This window comes from Suncus etruscus, chromosome 4, assembly GCF_024139225.1.
Source record: "Suncus etruscus isolate mSunEtr1 chromosome 4, mSunEtr1.pri.cur, whole genome shotgun sequence".
NCBI classification, from domain to species: Eukaryota; Metazoa; Chordata; class Mammalia; order Eulipotyphla; family Soricidae; genus Suncus; species Suncus etruscus.
In genome coordinates, this window is record NC_064851.1 from 122,624,578 (window position 1) to 122,645,917 (window position 21,340).

The window sequence follows — 21,340 nt, forward strand, 5'->3', positions numbered from 1 at the left end:
AAAAAGAAAGAAAAAAGAAAATTTGCTATCATCTTCATTATCATTATCATCATCATTATTAACATTCCCCAACACATTAATCCAGGTGCTCACTAGGAAACACACACTATACCAAGTGCTATTCCTGCCTTACTTCATATTTAACCTTCGAACAAGCTACCTGTCTTATTGCTTATACCTGGTTTTCTTTTTACAGCTGGGGAAATGAATCTAGTCACTTAGAAGCAGAACTATGTAAGTGGTAAAACTAGTGTTCAAATTTAGACCCAGGTGGCTTCAGAACATATGTCCCAAACCTCAGGATAAGTGTTTTTCAAACCTCTGGCAGCAATTTATTAGAGGCTCATGAAATCAACTTTTTGGGTCAGCGTTATTGAATAACGAGCAACACTTTTGGAGCTAGAGCAATAGTTCAGCGGTAGGGCATTTGCCTTATACACAGCCGACCCAGGACAGACCCTAGTTCAATTCCTGGCATCCCATATGGTCTCCCGAGCCTGCCAGGAGTAACCCAAGTGCTTCTGGGTGTACCCCCACAAAAAAAAAAGTTTAAAAAGAAGAGCAGCACTTTAATATACTTATTCTTTGGATAACATGGTTACACAGTGCTAACGTGTTTCTCATACACAAAGCCACTGAACTTTGTTTCACCTTCGTTTGTTTTTCTACACAAGAATAACACCAAGAATTATGAAAGCACCCAAATCAAGAAAGCACTGTTTTCTTTTGTGTTTTGATGGGATTTTTCCTCTTTCTTTCTTTTTTTTTTTTTTTTTTTTTGGTTTGGGGTCATATCTGGCTGAGCTCAGGGCTTACTCCTGACCTGTGTACAGGGATCATTTCTGCAGGTGCTGAGAGAACAGAGGCGTGCAAAAGAGGTAGGAGGGGAATCAAGTGTCAGACAGCCACCTGCAAGGCAAATTCCTAAGCCCTCTACTAAATCTCCTTGTTACACTTTGTTTCTCATTTGAAAGCATCTGTTCTAGGAAAACAGCTACAGCGAAGAAAGGTGACAGGCCCAGTTAGCCACAGGGTCAAGCTGGTGCTCCTGAGTCTGGTTAGATGCCATTTTCTCACGGGGTTCTTTTGGAGTTCCTGTAACCAAGTCTGACTGAAGTTTGCACATACAAATAGAGACCATGAGCACTAGGGTAAAGAAAGGAATACATCATCTTCCTTTCTGGTATGTTTTCAACATTCTTGGATTATTATTTTTTTTATTTGGGGGGGACCCCTCAGCGGATTCTCAGCCAGCTAGGCTGTCAATTCAATGCAAGAGTTCGAGGATGGGGTGTTGCTTGGGGAGGACCTGGGAAACGCCACACTGTTCCCAGAAAAGCTTCATGCTGGGGGAGAGGGAGAGGCAACCATGTGCTGCTAAAAGCTCAAACTGGGGTCAGCTAACTGCGTCTTAACCCTGCAAACATTTCTAAACACCCTCCTTAATAAAAGACAGTATTTTTTTTTCTTTTGGGCGTGGGGTTCACACTTGGCCACACTCAGGGTTTACTCCTGGGCTGAGCATTCAGAAATCACTTCTGGCAGGCTTAGGGGACCATATGGGATGCCGGAAATTAAACCCGGATCTGTCCTGTCACCCTATGCAAGGTAAAGGCCCTACCACTTTGCTATCACTCGGGCCCCCAAAAAGATTTTCCTTTTCATCCCTTTCATTCAATTTCTCCCCAATTCTAGCACTAACTAATCTACTCTGTATTTATGAACTTGACGTATTAGTTTCCATAAATAAAAGTCATCGTATGGTAACATTTTCTATCTGACTTGCTTCATTTAACATAATGCCTTTGAGGTCCATCCATGCTGGCACAAATGGTAGACTTCATTATTTTTTTTACAGCCAAACAATATTCCAGTGTGTGTATGTATCAAGAACTTGATATAGCAAGTTTTTCTCCCTTAACCATGGCTGGGACATTTAGGCTGTTTCCATTTTGAGCTGCAATGAACACAATGCCTCTAATAATAATTTAATCTGTACCTCATGCTCTTTAGTCTGTTAGTTTTTTACGGGTCCTTACCATGGAAACAAATGTTCCCTAGAGCTAGAAACGATACATAAATATTGCTAACAAAGGTAGAATTAGAGATCCTGCCTTTGCACCCAGCTGTCCCTTCTACACCCCGTTGGGCTTATTCAGCAATTCTGGACAGGCCCTAGATCAGTACAGTGCAAAGGAGGCCTGGAGCCCCACCCCATCCACATGGGTCTGATGAACTCGGAAATGTGGCCATGCTAGTGACTTCCTTGTGTCACCAAGAAGGGACTGAGGGACCAGTCTAGTCTTTTCCCAATTGGAGTGCTCAGTGTCCAGAGAAACCAAGGGTCTGTAGATGACACCCCCTGATGAGGTTCTTGGCCTGCTTCCCAAATGCTCCCAGGGCTTGGGGCCAGCAGGTCAGCAGGGAAGTGCACGGGTAGCTGGTACAGATATTATGGTGCAGACCCCACAGTAACATCATCTTCTTTCATCCCCAGCTGGATGATGGGAGGACTAGACTGCACCTTGGGAGTTATAAGACTAGATTTCCTCTAGCGAGTGGAAGAAACAGAGATTAAGATACCCACCCAGACAAGGGACATTGGTGGTGGGAATGTTGCACTGGTGAAGGGGGTGTGTGTTCTTTTTATGACTGAAACCCAACTACAATCTTATTTGTAATCACGGTGTTTAAATAAAGATATTAAAAAAAAAAAGATACCTGCCAGAAGTTCCAGAGCTGCTGAGAGGGAGCTCAGAAGGCCAATGCTCTGACAGGATCTCTACACACTGAGGCCTGAGTGGGGTTCACTTCAAGAGGGCCAAGGGCCAATGTCACAGTCTGACAGCATCCATGCTGGGCGCCTGTGATGAAGGGTCTAGAACCCAATGGGCCAGGTGCGGTTGATTCCCCAGGTAGAGCAAAGGTCTCGTACACAGAAAGAAGCTCCCAACCTCCCGTACCAAATCCTTCCTTTCAGTCCCAGTTTCTGTGTTGGTCAGCACCTGCCCGACTGGGGGTTATCAGCAGGTCATGCTGTGTGGCCGAGCTTGATTTTGCTAACTGAAACTAGGAAAACACGATTTTCCCCATTCCACACTCCAAAGCAAAATAAATAAATATATGTATAATGGCAAATAAAATATATTTTATTTAAAATATTTCATAATATCTATTTTTCCACCTCTTCAACTTCATCCCTTTTGGAAGGGGTAGAAAAGAGCCAAGGGGTTTTTCATTTTGTCACTGTATTTCTTGAGACATTCTCCAGCTTCTTTATTTTAGTTTCTGCCTCTGCCATCAAGCAGGATTATCTGATCCAGGGAGGGGGCTTCCTGGGGGCAGAGAGGGAGACTATGGATAAAGGACCAGCAGAAAGTGCACCTGGCCAGCATGTTCGCCTGGAAAACAATCTCACAAATAACCCCCCATGAAAAGTCTGTGCTCTCTCCTCTCACTATTCATTTCACAGGCACGTCTGTGGAAGGCACAGGACACCTAGGTGCTGAGAAATGGAGTCTCAGTCCGTTTCCACGATGTGACTATTACAGTGGTGGCTAACCTTTTTGAGCCCGAGTGCCCAAACTGCCGCACAAAACCGAAGAATTTCCTCAATTTTAATTTCCAGCACGTCAATTAAACCTTAATAACAAGATTTTAGTATCTAAAAACTCTTTATAAATTTTATAAATTCATTAATTGCAGATCTTCCCGCATGCCAACTGCAAGGCCTTCGCGTGCCATAGCTGGCACGCGTGCCATAGGTTCGCCATTGCGGGACTATTGTGAAGAACAGTCAAAGAGCATTTTGCAATCCTCTCCTTTTCACTTTTCAAGCAATGCTACCCCAAGAATACTTGTACATCAAGAATAGAGTACCCAACTCGACTTACAACAACCAATTTGAAAACCCCATTCTAATACATAGCTCAACCCCCTGGCACTAAGGACCAGCTTCAAGTCTACCCTTCAGAAAATCTTGAGCTAGAAACAGAGTAAGGGAAAAGGTATGGGCTTGAATTCTGCAGACCCCCTGACCCTCTGTGCAACTGTTTAATCCTTGACACTGCATTTAGTCTGCCCCTCCGCTCACTTCCCAAGCAACCAGCCAGGAATGAACCCTCCCCCAGGGTTACCAAAACAAACACCAAAAAATCAGAGAATGCAGATTCAATTCTACTTACAATCACAAATTTGCTCTGACTGATATAGCAGTCTAAGAAGTTTATGGAAATAAATAAAATTCTATCTTGTTCTGCCACGTGGCTGATTAATATTATCTTCAGCTTCCTCCTAATAAGTAATTATGATCTGTGAGGACTTATGCTGTCCTTACTTATCCTTGAGGATGGCAGTGGTTACTGTGCAGGTTGTCACTAGATGAAACTTGGGGACAATATAGCTGAACAGAAGTTGAATAGTTGAACAGAAGACAGGACACACACCTGGGTGGATTCTGCTGGGTCCTGGGTACCACTACTGGGTAAGGAGCAAGCTCTTAGGTCACCAGAAAATCCTAGTCTCTAACCATACTCCACCCTGTTTGGGTCTGCTAGAGTCTGTAACCTCAGGAACTTTCCAAAGGGCATCACTGAGGTTCATATTGCAATGGGAATAAAGCCCTCAGGCTTTGTTGCTCAAGACTGTTGTAGTGAATAGCTTTCTTTAAGATCCCTGGCACTCCATCTGGTCCCAAGCCCCTGCAGTAATGAACCTTGAATGCTGAGCCAGAGGTAAGCCCTGAGCAGCAGCCCCAAAACAAAGACAAGTTGTTTCTACAAACAAAATTTTCATGTATAAAAAATGCCCAAGTAGAATCCAGTCACTGGGAAATTGTCAGCAAAGGTCACAGACAGTCCAGAATAATAGTACATACAGCATGTATGTGATTGCCTCATATGTGACCTACCAGGTCACATGTGATCCTCAGCACCTGAGCACTGCTGGGGGTAGCCCCAAAACAAAACAAGCAAAAAGTTAACTGGCTTGTCACTGTCTATAAAGGGGGGAGTCTCTGATGGAGGCCTATGACAGAGACAGAGGTCTGTGACATGGGGGGCTATGACATGGGGGATCGTCTCAGCAATCAGTAGCTTCTGGGACATGCTGGGCTGCAGTGCCTTCCTTCCACCCAAGGCTGCATTGAGATGCTGACATCGACCTCCTTGTGGAAAGACAGCCAGCACCCGGAATCTGGATCTGGGCAGCTGGGACACAGTGAGAGCACCCTAACATAGATAACACCTATCAGGAGAGATTTCCCAAACAGTGAGAGCAGCACAGGGCTGCAAGGGCACCTCAGGGGTGTAGTGTCCTGAGCTCTGCATGTTCTCAGGTGTATTCAAGTCCTGAGTGTTCTAGTCTAGAAATCAGCTGAGTGGCCTCCTGGATATGAGAAAACAAGAACGTTGTAAAAATAAGAACATTCTTTTTAAATCACAGAGGGCAGGCACCCCATCACCCCCCACATACCCGCATATACACCCTGGAAAAATGACCAAGTCCCAGAGTCCACTAAGTGGAACTGAGCAAAACCAGTGTTCTGGACTGGCATGTCCCCCCAAATCATGAACACCCAGACCTGTGAAAGTAGTTTTACTGGGAAATAGGGTCTCAAGGTAAAATTAGGTCCTAGGGGAGTAGAGAGGAGAGTTCTAGGAGCAGTGATGGGTGTGATCTGGTCACACTGTACCCCTAAACCAAAATTTTGCTCTCTTATTAACTAATGTCATCTTAATTTTAAGATTATTATGCACCCTAAATCAATGTGAATCCTGCTCTAGCAGATGTAGAATTCTCACTCTCATTCTCTCTCTCTCTCTCTCTCTCTCTCTCTCTCTCTCTCTCTCACACACACACACACACACACACACACACACACACACACACACACGGGTACTGGAATGAAGCATTCACATCCAAGAAACACCAAGGATTGGCAGCAACCATAGAAGCTGGTAAAACAACATGAAGCAGCTTCTTCTATAGAAACTCAGAAGGAACCAGGCCTGCGCAACCTTGATTTCAGCCTTCTGTTCTCCGGGACTGCAAGGAAGGAACTTCTGTCTAAATCAAGCTCCGGTACAGAAGGGAGCCTTCTCCTGAGTAGCGGGGACCCCAGCAGGCTGTCAGTGAAGAGGGCATGCACATGTCAATTCAGGGAAAGGGGCATCACAGGGATGGGAAGTGAGCTATTAAGACACCTGACTAAATTCACCAGTACATTCTGGATAATGAGTCATATATCTTGCTACTGGAAGAGGAAACATAAATACAGAAAGTGGTGTTGGAGAAATAAAGTACAAAGAGCAAGGCGCTTGCCTTGCATGCTGCTGATCCAGGTACAAACCTCAGTAACCCCATGTGGTTCCCTGAGTTTGACCAGGAGTGGTCCCTAAGTATAGCTAAGTGTGTCCCAAAAACCAAAATAAAAATCATACATAAATACATATATATACATATATATATGTATATATATATACACACATATATAATACGGAAAGAAACTGAAATGACAGTGTGATGGTGTTAGAACAGGACAGAATATATGTCTGCCTTACATCTCGATGTATACAGAGGTAAATACAGATATAAATGTGAGCACTCATTTAATACAAATATATAAATAGTGCCTATATTCCTATTTCCGTTCACCAAAGTGGTCTGGGGGCAGCCTTCAAATGCCAAAGGCATTGAACACACACAGTATGCGAATGACAGCTTCTAAATACTGTTCTCTGATAAAAGAAATAAAGGTGTCTCAGTTAAACTGACTCAGGCCTGGAGCAGAAAAGGCAAAGGTGACTCTGAACCACGTGGGAGAGGAGTGTCCATCGAGCAAGGAAGTGCTCAAGATGATGGCAATGTGCCGAGTGGTCAGCAAGCAACATAAGAGGCTTCCAGTAGTCAAAGGTGAGACAGTCTGGGCAGTGGGCGTTCTAATGACAAAAAATGACAGGGCTTAGAGCCAGAGTACAGAGGAAAAGGCATTTGCTTTGCAGGGGGCAGACCGGGTTTGATTCCCAACATCCCAAATGGTGCCAAGGAGCTCTTCCAAGAGCTCTTCCACAGAGCCAGAAGCAAGCTCTAAGCACAGTTCGGTGTGACCCCAAAATAAAACAAAACCCCACAAAATGTGTAACGGGCCACAGGACGTAATAAGAATCTATGAAAAAATGAAGAGAAGTCACTCTTTCCATAAGAGAGAAGGCCAAGGACTACACAGTGGAATTAAAAGCTCATCATTTGGCAGCTACTGAAGTAGTAATTAGCACAAAAACATCAATGGATCCCAAAGTAAGTAGGTAGCAGGTTGATGAGAAATGGGATCTTTCAGTCCCAATATGCCACACCTACCAAAAACCATACACAATAATACACATATATATGTATACTTATATTTAGCACTACATGAAAAAAATTGCTCAGGGACTGCCCTGTGCTCAGGAGTCATGCCTAGCCGTCTTGAGGGACCATGCAGTGCAGGAGATCAAACTTCAGTCTACCACATGTGAAAGCTGTGCTTAGTCCTGTGAGTCATCTTTCAACCCCAGGAAACTTTTTAATTACAGAGGGGTTGGTTAGGGGGACAGCACATCGGAAAAGGCACTTGCTTTGCATATGGCTGACCCAGGTTTAATTCCCAGCATACCATATATTCCCTGACCACCTCCAGGAGTGATTCCTAAGTACAGAACTAAGAATGACCTCTGAGCACAGCCAGCTGTGGTATAATAATAATAATAATAACAACAACAACAATAACAACAAAGAGAAGATATAATAGAAATGGTAGCAGCCTCTTCATCAAATGACCATGAACAACATCAGTACAAGAGCAGGTCATGTGGTCCCCCATCTGAATATACAGCTTCATAGAAAATGCCCAAAGGGAACCCAGTCACTGGGAAATCACCAGCAAAGGACATTTTGTGTGAATGATGGTACAGGACATAAGGGGCTTCCTTATACACAGATGACCTGGTCCCCAATCCGTAGCACCGCATGTGGTCACCCAACAACAGCCAGAGTAAGCTAAGCACTGCTGTTTGTGGCACTCAAACTAAAACAAACAAAAAAAGATAACTGGCTGGACACTGTCAAAGTTGTCAAGCTCAAGACATTCAGGTTAGAAAGAGGCCTTGGGCAAGGGTGGATAGCACAGCGGGTAGGGTGTTTGCCTTGCATGCAGCAGACCCAGGTTTCAATACCAGGCAGTACATATAGTCCCGAGCCTACTCGGAGTGTTCCCTGAGCGCAGAGAATGCGCACACACACCCCAATAAGGTTTGAAGCCCCAAATGCTATCCATAAGCCTGAATGAATTCCATGTCTCAGAACAATGCATTACTGACATAACCTCCATGTGGAAGGGTCTGTGATGCTAGTGGCCTGCCAGGCATGCTGGGATGCTGCAAGAAATTGTCCCTGGGCCAGAGAGGCAGTTCAGGAAGGAGAGGCACTTACCTCACATGCAGCTCTGGCAACTACCCTGTGACTCAAATCCCAGCACCATAAATTGTCCCCTGAGTACTGCCAGGGATCACTCCTGATCACTGATCCAGGAACAGCCTCTGAGTTCATTTGGATGTGGCTCAATAACTTACCCTCCGCACCTCCAAGTGTTCTTATTTGTTGAGGAGATACCCTCGGGTACTCAGGAGCAATAGGCATGAACTCTGGCACATTTTAAAGGTACAGAAAAATGCCCTGATACTTTTGTTGCCACATCAGAGAGAGTCTGAAATGAGTAGGTGCTCCCACAACCTCCCCAGCCCCAAATAAGACTTGGGAAGAAAGATAAGAGCAAAATTTAGAAGTGATTAATTAACAGAACAGAAAAACTACTGAGAGCATTTGTGCGAATTCCACAAACTCTAGAAAACTCCCACCATGGTGCTTAAATGAAACTGCCGGCGGATTTTCCCCCCTTAATCCAGGCACTGCAACTGAATTAAGCACACGCACAAATCACTTTCGAGCCATCAACCCACAATGATCTGACGAGGAGTCTCCAAGCTTCATTTCTGGGGAAGGAAGATAAGGAATGACCTTTAAATCGGAGTTGGAGCAGAAATGAAAAGGGGAAAAGCACCACAGGCTGGCCTGCATGTTGGGGAAGGCACTGGCTGGCCTATGAACAACCCAGGTCCACCTGAGGTCTGCAGTTTACATTTCATAGCACGAGATTGATTTCCAGTGGCATGGCCTCACCTCACAGGAAGAAAAAGAAATGAGATTTTACCCAGTCCCAGACCGCCTCTGTGCATTTTCCCCCTAATCAGTCTTCAGGGAGCCCATGTCCCATATTTTCTGCGGACATTTGAGGACAGCTCTGTGTTGACTCCAGGCCCCCAAAGCTACTATTCTCAGCATCCCTTTCCTTTTTTTTTCCTTCAGAACAGCACTTATTTCCACAGCCTTTCATTTCTAGCCCTTGGCTCAAACAAGGTCCACCCTGAATAAGGGTTTTGCTTTTTGTTTCTTTTTTACAACGCTTCCTCAACTTGTAGACTAAGGAAGCCTGAATAACAACCTTCAGTTCCACTTGCTTTCTCACTTGGCTGGAACTTTCTGTAATGACTCTGGCCTCGGAGTCCCAAGCAGAACACATAGTCACTGTTCTCCAGGGAAGAATGACAGCACTGTAAGAACAGAAAGTGAAAGCCCTGAGCAATTCCTTCCTTCAGTGGTGGACTGTATCCCAGCGTCTCCACCCTCAAACTGGTCTGCTCCCACAAATAGAATACATTTGTAGGGAAAAAAAAAAAAAGCATATGGTGCTGGAGCGATAGTACAGGGGAATGGCGCCTGCCTTACTCATGGCTAACCCAAGTTTGATCCCCGGCATCCCATATCGTTCCCTAAGCCTGTCAAGAGTGATTCTTGTGGAGAGCCTGGAGTAACCCCTGAGCACCGCCTGAGGTGACCCCAAAACAAAACAAAATAAAACAAAACCGAAAGACGTGATAAGTGGGCCAGAGTGATAGTACAGCAGTAAGGCACTTGCCTTGCTTGTATCTGACCTACATTCAATTGTCATACCCTATATGGTCTCCCAAGCCCTGCCAGGAGTGATTCCTGAGCACTGAGCCAGAGGTAAGCCTTGAGCACTGCCGGGTGTGGCCCCAAAACAAAATAAACCAACAGCCAAAAGAATGCACACATATGAAGACAAGGAGAGGCAGCATAGAATTGAAAATGCTCCTTTGCATGCCGCCAATCGTGGTTCAACCCCCAGTACCGCATGTTCCCTGAGCATCACTGGGTGCAGTCCACGAGGCCCCCTGCACCACCAAGGTGACCCCAGTAATCCCCAACACCATAGGCCACATTCTCAGACCCTCACAATTAATCACTGGCCTGACCGAATTGGCTAAGAAGAACTAGAAACCTCCACACCACTTCCTGAGAACTACTTGAGGGGACCAAAGAACCAAAAGTGCACAAGAATGATCCACTTCAAAGTACAACTGTCTGGGACATTAGGCTCCTGCTCACCGCCATCTGCTTTCCTCAACCCCCAATCTCGAGCTAGGGGTCTGTGCCCGGTCATATGTGTCTATGGACCCCCAGACTCAAGAGCACCCCTGATTTTACTGGCTAATGCTTATGTTTTGCAGGTCATACTTCAAAATCATACCTTCCAATGGTGGAGGAGGTGGACATGGGTAAACAGTGTGGTATTAGCCTAGTTCATGTATGAAACCCTACTAAGAGCAGTGTGTAAGCCACAATGCCCAAAATTAAAATTTTATTTTATTTTATTTATTTATTTGGGTTTTTGGGTCACACCCGGCTGCGCTCAGGGATTACTCCTGGTTCTACGCTCAGAAATTGCTCCTGACAGAAACCATATGAAATACCAGGATTCAAACCACCGTCCTTCTGCATGCAAGGCAAACGCCCTACCTCCATGCTATCTCTCCAGCGCCCAAAATTTAAAAATAATTTTTTTTTTGGTTTTTGGGTCACGCCCAGCAGTGCTCAGGTGTTACTCCTGGCTCCACGCTCAGAAATCGCTCCTGGCAGACTCAGGGGGCCATATGGGGTGCCAGGGTTTGAAACATATCCTTCTGCATTCAAGGCAAACGCCTTATCTCCATGCTATCTCTCCGGCCCCCAAAATTAAAATTTTTGATTAAAAAATATAAATCAGGGGCAAGAGCAATAGCACAGCAAATAGGGTGTTTGTTTGCCTTGCACTCAGCTGACCCAAGTTCAATCCCCAGAATCCCACAGGGTCCCCTGAGCACTGCCAGAAGTGATTTCTGAGTGCAGAGCCAGGAATAACCCTTGAACACTGCTAGATGTAGCCCCAAAACAAAATAAATAAATAAATCATGTCCTTAAGAGAGTCTGTGGCCAACCCCTGGCAAGCCCTTGTCTGTGAGCCTGAAGCGGCCACATCAACCCCCGGATCCACCCACATTCTCACACACTCCCAGCAGCATTTCTGTGTAGGCTCCCAAGCATGGAGACAACCCCGTGAGCCAAATTGGGATGTCACAACAAGGACATGGACCACAACCAACTGTGGCTGTGACCCCAGACAGCATCACCACCAACTACGCAAACAAGGTCAAAGTTTGTGGAAGGCCAGGTCATTAGGTCATTCAGCAAACACAAGGGAAGGGAGGATGCTGGAGAGACGGTCCAGAAGGTGTTAACGCCCAACAAACAGCTGCTTTGGGTTCCATCCCCAGCACCACAGAAGGTCCCCTGAGACCTGTCAGAAGTGATCCCTGAGCCCAGAACCAGGAGGAAGTCCTGAGCACTGTCAGTGTGGTGGCAAAATTAAAAATAAAACATTTAAGCATCATTTTCCTCTAAACCAATATGAAGAAGAATTTTGCTTGGAAATAACAGTTTGTCGTGGGATCTTCTGGTGGTAGGAGAGAGAGGCACTTCAATATCTTTGGACAAGGTACTTTTCCAGAAACAGTTTGGGGATTTTAGAAAATCTGGTTTGTAATATATGTGAAACGTGCATATATGTAACAAGTTACATACATGGAACATGGACAAGAGCCCCTTGAATACTATCTCTGCAGTAAAATATAAACACTCATACCAACTGGGATTAGCAATAGCTATAAACAGATTTATGCCAATTTAGGGCAGACTGTACTTCAAAATGAGTCATGATAAATAAAATTTCTGGTTTTCAGATCTTTTTGGATTAAAAATAAATGTTGGATCTATAATTGATTTAAACTTGTTTCCATCTTTAGGCTATATTATTGTTCCCTTACATCTTCTCACTTAAACTGTATTTACATTATCAATTAATCTGGCACACGCTGTGGTTCAACTGGTGAAATGCATCCCATTTCGGAAAAGTTTAATGTGAACAGCTTTCGCATATTAGAAAGTAGAGAAATATTTTTATCATTTATCTTTATAAAAAACCTGAAATTGTGGAGTCATTTAAATTTGTTTCTTTCAAAAAATTTGTTTCTTTCATTTATGAATTTTTTTTTGGGGGGGGGGTTTCGGGCCACACCCGAAATTTGATGCTCAGCGGTTACTCCTGGCTAAGCACTCAGAAATCGCCCCTGGCTTGGGAGAACCCATATGGGACGCCCAGGGATCGAACCTCGGTCCTTCCTAGGCTCGCGGTTGCAAGGCAGACACCTTACCTCTAGCGCCACCTCGCCGGCCCCTCATTTATGAATTTTTAAATGTTGTTTTGTCTTGTTTTTATTTAGGGGGCACACCCAGCAATGTTCAGGGCTTACCCTTGAGTCTGCACTCAGGAATCACTCTGACAGGCTCATGAGATCATTTGGGATGCTGAGGATCAAGCCCAATTCTGCCTCATGAAAGGCAAGTATCTTACCCACTGTATTATTGCTCCAGGCCTGAGATAATTTTATTTTAGTTTGTAATATGTTTATTTTGGGGGGAAGGCTATACCCAGTAATGCTCAGGAGTTACTTCTGGCTCTGCACTCAGGAATTATACCTGGCAGTGTTGGGGGTGAGTGAGGATACAGGATGCCAAGGATCAAGCAAAGGTCAGCTTCTGTAAGGCAAATGTCCAACCTGCTCTACTAGTGCTCTACCCTCTTTTATGAATTTATTAAAGAGTTCTTTGTTAGACCAGAGAGTTATATAGGGTAGATATAAAGGGTTCAGAAACCTCCCTTGCACGTGACTGGCCTTAGTTCAATCCCAACACCACATATGGGCCCCTGAACATGTAGCCAGCAACGAACCCTCAGCACAACGGGGTATGGACTCCACCAAAAAATATAAATGAAAGAAACAAGAAGAATTGTGTCTTTATAATAGGCCTGCTGAGCAGTTTGCCTAAATAAGGTTTACTTGATAAAATTTTGGTAAATGTTTTATTTCCCCAGTGTGATACATAAAATATGTATAAGATTAAAAAAAGCTTTGATTAAAATTCAAATTTTATTTTAAATAGGTCCCCAGGACTGTTCTAATTCCATCTAATTCCAGAGTCCTTTTTTTCTATGACATGTTTTTTAGTTTTTGTTTTGTTTTTAATTGGAGTAACTCATGGCAGTGCTTGGGGGCAGGCAGTCATTTAAGATTAAGCTTAGTCAGTGAGGCGGGCAATGCCTATGACAATTCAGATGTTTGATTTCCATGTAAAAAACTTACTTCAAAAAAATGACATTAAGTGCAGCATCTACTTAAATCATGTGTGTGCTTATGGCTGTCCATGCAAAATGTGTAGAATAAGAAAAGTGAGCACTGACAGGAGACATGAGTAACTTTACAGTGTAAACCAGGCTGGAAAACAAATGCTCAAGAATTGACAATGGTATTGTCAGGAAACATATTCCTCTGTTTGCTTTTTCAAATTACTTAGAAAATCATTTTGAACAAGAGCAAATTTAATGTAATTTTAAAAATCTCTATTACAATATAATCATTCTGACAAACACCAAACTGGCTTGGGTTGTGTAGGACTCAGATAGAGCTTCCTCCAGGACCTAGGAAGAAAAACATGGACTAAAGCTAAAGATGGCCAAGGTATCCCCAGAGAAGCTCCAACCAGTCCCCGTTCAGGCCTTGGAACTTTCACCAGTTTCTACATTTACATACTGAAAAGAAGTGTTTAGAAATAGATGAACAAAGCCTCTGGAAAACTCTCCTGATAGTCAATGCTAAGCCTCCTGGATGTGTTCTTATATACTCCTCACAATAACCCATAAGGCAGGTTAAGAACTATTTATTATTCCCATATTAAGAAGTCGCTCGGCATATGTCACAGATGATTTTTTTTTTTTCAAATTTAAGGCAGAGTCTCAGGGATTACTCCAACCCTGCACTCAGGAATCACTCCAGAAAGTGCTCAGGAAACCACATGGGATGCCAGGGATTAAACCCAGGTCAGCTGCATGCACGGCAAACACTCTTCTCCCTGTGCTATTGCTCTAGCCTCTCACTGATCACTGAAAACCAGGACTGTGGCATCCAAGTATGCAGAGATAGGCAGCAACTTTGGGTGAGCAGCATCCACCGTGTGCCTTTGGATCCCTAAACAAATACTGGAAAATCCTATTTCTCACCAAGATACTCCAGCAGTTCTGATCACTGTTTCCTCTTATCAACTCCAAGGACACCAAAGTTCAAATGATCCGTATCTGCGGAGCAGTCAGAAAACACTGAGTCCCCTAGGGAAAAGGAAAATGGGAGGCATTACTTTCCCCAATTTTAAACTGTACTACAAAGCAATAGTTATCAAAACAGCATGGTATTGGAATAAATACAGACCCTCAGATCAGTGGAATTGGCTTGAGTTCTCAGACAATGTTCCCCAGACATACAATCACCTAATCTTTGACAAAGGAGCAAGAAATCCTAAGTGGAGCAGGGAAAATCTCTTCAACAAGTGGTGCTGGCAGAACTGGTTAACCACTTGCAAAAAAGCGAACATAGACTCCCAGTTAACATCATGTACGAAGGTAAAATCCAAATGGATTAAAGACCTTGATATGAGACGTGATATCATAAGGTATATAGAACAACACGTAGGTAAAACAATCCATGACATTGAGACTAAAGGCATCTTCAAGGAGGAAACTGTACTTTCCAAACAAGTGGAAGCAGAGATCAACAGATGGGAATACATTAAGCTGAGAAGCTTCTGCACCTCAAAAGAAATAGTGCCCAGGATACAAGAGCCACCCACTGAGTGGGAGAAACTATTCACCCAATTCCCATCAGATAAGGGGCTAATCTCCAAAATATACAGGGCACTGACAGAACTTTACAAGAAAAAAACATCTAATCCCATCAAAAAATGGGGAGAAGAAATGAACAGACACTTTGATAAAAAAAGAAATACAAATGGCCAAAAGGTACATGAAAAAATGCTCCTCATCACTCATCATCAGGGAGATGTAAATCAAAACAACGATGAGATACCATCTCATACCACAGAGACTGGCACACATCACAAAGAATGAGAACAATCAGTGCTGGCGGGGATGTGGAGAGGAAGGAACTCTTATCCACTGCTGGTGGGAATGCCATCTAGTCCAACCTCTATGGAAAGCGATATGGAAATTCCTCCAAAAACTGGAAATTGAGCTCCCATTCAACCCAGCTATTCCACTCCTAGGGATATACCCTACGAACACAAGAATACAACATAAAAAACCCTTCCTCACACCTATATTTATTGCAGCATTATTCACAATAGCCAGGCTCTGGAAACAACCAAGATGCCCTTCAACAGACAAATGTCTAAAGAAACTGTGGTACATATACACAATGGAATATTATGCAGCCATCAGGAGAGATGAAGTCATGAAATTTTCCTATACATGGATGTACATGGAGTCTATCATGCTGAGTGAAATAAGTCAGAGGGAGAGAGAGACACACACAGAATAGTCTCACTCATCTATGGGTTTTAAGAAAAATAAAAGTCATTTTTGCAACAATCCTAAGACAATGAGAGGAGGGCTGGAACTTCCAGCTCACTTCATGAAGCTCACCACAAAGAGTGGTGAGTGCAGTTATAGAAATAACTACATTGAGAACTACCATAATCATGTGAATGAATGAGGGAACTGGAAAGCCTGTCTAGAGTACAGGTGGGGGTGGGGTGGGATGGAGAGAGATTTGGGACATTGGTGGTGGGAATGTTGCACTGGTGAAGAGGGTGTTCTTTACATGACTGAAACTTAATCACAATCATTTATGTAATCAAGATGTTTAAATAAAGAAAATAAATTCAAAAAAAAAGAAAAAAGAAAACACTGAGTTCAACAAGTTTGGCATTTTCTGACACTTTGTTCATTTGTTTGTTTTGGGGGCCACACCTGGAAGTGCTCAGGGGTTACTCCTGGCTCTGTGTTCAGAAATCACTCCTGGCAGGCCAGGAGATGTCAGGGATCGAACCAGGTCTGTCCTGAGTTGGCCACGTGTAAGAAAGACAAATGCCCTACTGCTGTGCTATCACTCCAGCCCCTATTTTCTGACACTTTAGGTCATTCTTTTTATGTGAGATGGAAAGTGCAGTAGCACAGCGGCAGATCGTTTGTCTTACACAAGGCCGACCCAGGTTTGATTCCTGGCATTCCATATGGTCTCCAAGCCTGCCAGTAGTGATTTCTGAGTGCAGAGCCAGAAATAAACCCTGAGCGCCATCAGGTGTGGCCCAAAGACCACCTTCCTCACCGCACATTTCATCAAGAAAGCAGCAACTAATGGGGAAGCATTCCGCAGTCATCCTCTCTGATCCAGAGGAATACTTGGGAAAGCAGGTACTATTCTGAGGGCTGGAGAGATAGTACAGCAGGTAGGGCACTTGGCATGTAAGCAATGACCCAGGTTTGATCCCTGGCTTCCTATATGGTCCTCCAACCCTGCCAGGAGTGACTCCCTGACTCCCTGAGTCAGGAGTAAGCCTTGAGCACTGGGGTCTGTGGCCCCAAGATCAAAACAGATACTGTCAAGCCCCAGGCTCCTGGAACAAAGTGTCTTATCCAGGATCCCTTTGCTCAATTTCTCACTTGGGTTGTGACCAAAGTGACAAGTATAATAGCATGTAGCCTGGCAGAGATGTCAGATTTCAATGGCAGCTCGGATTAAATAAAGAACCATGTGTAATATCTAACCATGTACTTCCATGTACAATTGTGTATCAAATAAATACTCTGGATTGGAGTGTATATTAGTATCAAATAAATACTCTGGATTGGAGTGTATATTAACAGGAACACAATTTCCAGATAGTAACTTGGCCAAAGATAGCAAACATCTTAAATATCTACTGGGTCAGAGAAAAAGTGCAGAGGTTAAGTTGCTAATCTTGCCATGTGGCTGACAGTTTAATCCCTAGCACCACATACAGTCTCCTAAGCCCCAGGAATACTTAGAAGAGATCCCCGAGTACTGAGGTAGGAGTACGCCCTGAGTATCATCAGGTTTATGGGCCCCCAAACCAAAACAAAATAATAATATCCATTAATCTAGCCATGTCACTTATAGGAAAATTTCCCCAATTAATCATAAAAAATTCTGCAACTATCATTAAATCTGTTGAAAACACAAATATAAAATTATTTCTTATAAAAAACTAACTGTGAAAGTTGTAATGAACTACACATAAGAATTGGTTTCTGGGGCCGGGCGGTGGCGCTCGAGGTAAGGTGCCTGCCTTACCTGCGCTAGCCTAGGAGACGGACCGCGGTTCGATCCCCCGGCGTCCCATATGGTCCCCCAAGCCAGGAGCGACTTCTGAGCGCATAGCCAGGAGTAACCCCTGAGCGTCACCGGGTGTGGCCCAAAAACCAAAAAAAAAAAAAAAAAAAAAAGAATTGGTTTCTCAGGCCCGAAGAGCATTTGCCTTGCAAGTAGCCGATCCAGGACCAAAGGTGGTTGGTTCGAATCCCGGTGTCCCATATGGTCCCCCGTGCCTGCCAGGAGCTATTTCTGAGCAGACAGCCAGGAGTAACCCCTAAGCACCGCCGGATATGGCCCAAAAGCCAAAAAAAAAAAAAAAAAATTGGTTTTTCGGGGCCAGAGAGGTGGCGCTAGAGGTAAGGTGTCTGCCTTGCAAGCGCTAGCCAAGAAGGACAGCGGTTCGATCCCCTGGCATCCCATATGGTCCCGCCAAGCCAGGGGTAATTTCAGAGCGCTTAGCCAGGAGTAACCCCTGAGCATCAAACAGGTGTGGCCCCCCAAAAAATTGGTTTCTGGATATATTTAAATTATGAGTTTCAAGAAATCTTTTTTAAACCATCACCTTTTAGATTTTATTTCTTACTTATTCAATAAGTTAATGAATTGCTGGATCATATCAACAAATCAAACCACTTTTTTAAGGAAGGATTTTTTTTTTTAGAATAAATCATTTAGGAAATAAGAATCTAAAAGGCAAGCCAGCTTTTAAGAATATTCATAAATTGGCAACGATGCTGGGGACCACTGGGTCATCTGGTCCCAAAACCCCTATTGAGATGGCGCTGGATTGCTGCAATCAGCAAAGAGAGAATCACAGACAGATTCCAAAGCATATGGACACGGGTTCATCTTGCATGTTCAAATCTTCTTTCCATATGGAAAACAGGGAAAGAGCGGCTGTATTTTCCCCTTAATCAGCATGTCCTCTGAGCACTGCCTTTGTAGGGCAGGAGCAAAGCCAAACTGTGAAAGACACAGTCCCTGCCTGGGAAGTGAAGTGGAAGGTCAGTGAAGATGGTTCCTCTTCCCCTGAATATACATACGCTGGGGTCCCAGTGGCCTGGGAAAGACCTAGTTTCCCAGGACAATGAGTGTAGAGGAAGACGAGAGGAAAGTGGTGCAGGAGAGGAAAGTGTGGGGGACACGGATAACTGAGTGGTTGCTGAGGAGAGGCGGCAAAGGAAGAATGAACCCTGATTTCACAGGGGCCCCCTCAGAGCCCCTTCTGCCACCTCAACTCCATGTTCTACCTCCTCTCTCCACCTTCCACCACCTCACTCCACATTCACACCACACTCCCACAGTGGGTGTCCCACCCCCAAAGGCAAACAAAAGAGACAAGAGGAACTGAAGGAAAAGTAGAGGCCATGCTTTTGGTCCTTACATTTTGAAACTTCAGTAACTGAGGATTCCTGGAAGGGCCAGGATCTAGAAAGTTCAAAAGAATATCTCCACATAAAAAGGCAAGACCATGGGGCCAGAGTGGTAGCGCAAGCGTTAAGGCGTCGTCTGCCTTGCCCGAGCTAGCCTAGGACAGACTGTGGTTCGATCCCCTGGCATCCCATATGGTACCCCAAGCCAAGAGCGATTTCTGATTGCATAACCAAGAGTAACCCCTGAGCATCACGGGTGTGTCCCCCCCACCAAAAAAAAAAGGGTAAGACCATTGGCTATTGTCTGATTTTAAATTCATTCCTGGCAGACTTCAGGGAGAACCAGTGCCTTCCCAAGGACAAGCGTCCAAGAAGCAAATATCCTGGGAAAGGTCCAGGCACTGTCTCTCTTTCTCCTGCAGGAAGACAAATACCTCCCCCCCTTGTTGCTGCCCTTGCCAGCCTCCTTCCTGCTGCTACTACTCCCTGGAGGGTTTCTTTTGAGTCATTTCTCTGCCAGCAAACTCTAAATATAGTTTACCTGCTGGGGAGAAGATCAACTCTATGATCATATGAAGCCCCGCTCCAACATATCAACTCAAAACATATGCACTGCGGCTTCTACTCATTTGATTCTATTCCTGGGATAAGCCATCCTGATCACCAGTGAGTTCCAATCAGCTCAAGAGCCAAAATTTCTACCCACTCAAAGCACAAGAATAATGCGGCATCTCTCCTTGCACACTGGGGGCCTGACTTCAGATTCCTGTCTCCAAGAGGTATCCGGGAGTTAGACTTGATGCTCACGGGGTCAACGCGTTGCCTCCCTCTCTGCCAACCCCTTTACAGGACTATGCTGGTTCTATCCCTCCCCTCAGCCAAAAGCTCAGGTTTGATGTCAAGCACCCCCAAATTCAATCCCCCAAATTCAATTCATCCTAGACCTGCTCCGAATTTTAGTCTCCTTGCTTAAAAAGTGAGATCCCAAGTGCTATTTGGCAGAAATGGTATGATGAAGAAGGGGCAGTTTATTTTAGGAGAAAAAGTAGAGTGAGGGCTTTGGTCTCCTATAAGATATACCAGAGAGCAGGGCCCAGTTTCCCCCCAGCAGCAGAGGGGATAGAGTCGACTCTGCCTAAGGAATGGAAGGGTGCCTGATGCCACTGTCGAGACTGTGAGCGCCACCTTGTTCCCCCAAAGCATTGCCAGAACAAGCTCCCCCACACCTTGTTACCTTGCTCAAAAGCCTCCAATGTCTCCAAAGTGCCCTCAGAATAACATCTGTGCTCTCAGCCCACCCCACTGGTCTGACTTCTCACCCCTTTGATTTCTTCTACCTTCCAGAACACAATCGAAGCTAGCAGTTCTGTGTACTGGAAAGCAGGCATCTTTCCTCAGACAGGTCTTATCAACATAAATCCCATCTTTCTCCTCTTAACTTCTGGGCACTTCCCTGCACTGGATGATGCATAATGATCACTTATTACCCTTCCCAGGAGAACCCACTGAGGGCAGGTAAAGTTGAGGAAAGGCAGATGATATGAATTTAATGCTACGGGTAAGCCATTTGTGGACTATGATTAAAGAGCAGGGGAATACAATGGGAAGGGTGCAGAAATTATGAAGACTGAAGAAAAAAAGGAATTTGACTTTCATGACACTTTCCAGCTTAACAAGCTTTTGAAGTAGAACTAGATATTCAACACTTCATCCAAAAAATCATACTGAGCCATTGACTATGAAAATATGAAAAACAGGCTGGAGTGGTGGCGCAAGGTGTAAGGCATTTGCCTTGCAACTCAGGATGGATCCCGTGGCATCTCATATGGTCCCCCAAGCCAGGAGTGATTTTGAGCGCACAACTGGGAGTAACCCCTGATCGTCACCAGGTGTGGCCCAACAAGAAGGAAGGAAGGAAGGAGGGGAGGGGAGGGGAAGGGGGGGAGGGAAGGAAGGAAGGAAGGAAGGAAGGAAGGAAGGAAGGAAGGAAGGAAGGAAGGAAGGAAGGAAGGAAGGAAGGAAGGAAGGAAGGAAGGAAGGAAGGAAGGAAGGAAGGAAAAGGGAGGGGGAGGGAGGAAAGGAGGAAGGAAGGAAGGAAGGAAGGAAGGAAGGAAGGAAGGAAGAAGGAAGGAAAGGAAGGAAGAAAAAGAAAGAAAGAAAGAAAGAAAGAAAGAAAGAAAGAAAGAAAGAAAGAAAGAAAGAAAGAAAGAAAGAAAGAAAGAAAGAAAGAAAGAAAGAAAGGAAAAGGCAGAAGCCAGCTGCCCTGTCTGGGACATCAGGCAGGGAAAAGACACG

General features: G+C 44.5%; 1 protein-coding gene across 2 annotated transcripts in view; it reads right to left on the reverse strand.

The window, feature by feature from the left end:
- IRF2 (interferon regulatory factor 2) overlaps positions 1 to 21,340 on the reverse strand; it is a 103,205-nt gene that overhangs the window by 57,458 nt on the left and 24,407 nt on the right. Inside the window, exon 1 of one of the 2 annotated variants that reach the window (XM_049772379.1) lies at positions 14,546 to 14,566. The exons of the other annotated variant lie outside the window; for it this stretch is intronic. The gene's annotated coding sequence lies outside the window, so the exon portion shown is untranslated. Of the gene's footprint in view, positions 1 to 14,545; positions 14,567 to 21,340 lie in introns of those variants that run through there. 2 annotated transcript variants of the gene reach the window in all.